The 1,208-nt window shown below is 39.0% G+C and overlaps 1 non-coding gene across 1 annotated transcript; it reads right to left on the bottom strand.

Annotated features, from left to right (window-relative positions):
• Nucleotides 1-776: 776 nt before the first annotated feature.
• LOC143839192 (U6 spliceosomal RNA) lies at nucleotides 777-883 on the bottom strand. Its single transcript, XR_013231647.1, has one exon. It is a non-coding gene; the product is annotated as a U6 spliceosomal RNA (small nuclear RNA).
• Between the last annotated feature and the right edge of the window lie 325 nt (nucleotides 884-1,208).

The following is a 1,208-nucleotide window of genomic DNA, read 5'->3' as shown; positions in this document are numbered from 1 at the left end:
GGTGAAATTGCTCTTCCTCCTCCTTCTGCAAAGTGCTGCTCTGTTGAGGAGTTAATTTGATCCTCTTGTTCATCTTCACTCCAGCCCACTGACCCTCATGGCTGTTCCTCTGCAACCCCAAACATAACCATTCAGGAGTGGGAAAAGCTTCAGGAAAGGAAGGCATGTCAGGGAAATGTGTCTTCTGCAATGTAGATGGCAATCTAGTGCCTGCTCCATTTTAAGCAGCAGCAAAGCACATGATACCAAAAACAACCTTAAGATAAAGGAATACCTAATTAGAATTTGATGCATAGTAGAAATAAAGATACTAGCCCATTTTAGGGAAGCTCCAAGGGGTGTATTAAAGGGGTATCATTATTTTCTCAGTGCTGAAATAGCAAATATGGTCAAATGCCACAGCATGAATTTAATATTGTGCAAAATGTATTTCCTGAAAAGTTATTGATCTAGGGCTGTAGCATAGTTATAGTGGTTTAGTCCTTCTGGTCTGTAATGCTAAAGAATTCTGGAATCTAGCCTCTTTGCAAGAGCAGTTCTGTTTTCCAGTTCTAGTTCAGTCCTCCTGTTCACATTACATAACTGTATTAAGGATGTCAACTGGAGCAAGGAAGAAAATGTCCTGTTCCTTAAATAGAGGTTTAATTAGTAGAAACGGGCAGTTGAAGCTTTTCGCAACTGCCGATCAAACCAAAATTAAATGGAAAGCTAAAGGGACCCATTTAAAAGTTGGCAAACCATTAAAAAGTTGGCACTAAAAGTACTAATGTATTTTTTTTTTAATGGAACGCTTCACGAATTTGCGTGTCATCCTTGCGCAGGGGCCATGCTAATCTTCTCTGTATCGTTCCAATTTTAGTATATGTGCTGCCGAAGCGAGCACAAAAGTACTAATGTATTGATGTGTTTTGTAGTTGTTTAAAAATACAGTAGGAAAAGAGGTTCTTTGTTGAGTCTCCAATTGAAATTCACCCATTCAGACCAAAATAATCAGCTGTCATCAAGAACTAAAGCTTTTGGAATTGCCAGCATTCTCAAAAGAATATCCAAACTGAGGTTGCAATCTGATACACATTTACTGGGGAATAGTCTCTCTATTGGACTCAATGGAACTTACTGCTTAGACCACATGAATAGGATTGGACTGCACCAAGATTAACCCCAGTGACTTCTTTTCTGACACCGTTGTTAAATAGAGTGATCAAATG

This window comes from Paroedura picta, chromosome 5 (assembly GCF_049243985.1).
Source record: "Paroedura picta isolate Pp20150507F chromosome 5, Ppicta_v3.0, whole genome shotgun sequence".
NCBI lineage: Eukaryota > Metazoa > Chordata > Lepidosauria > Squamata > Gekkonidae > Paroedura > Paroedura picta.
The sequence above is the reverse complement of the archived record's forward strand: the minus strand, read 5'-3'. Positions and strand labels throughout refer to the sequence as shown.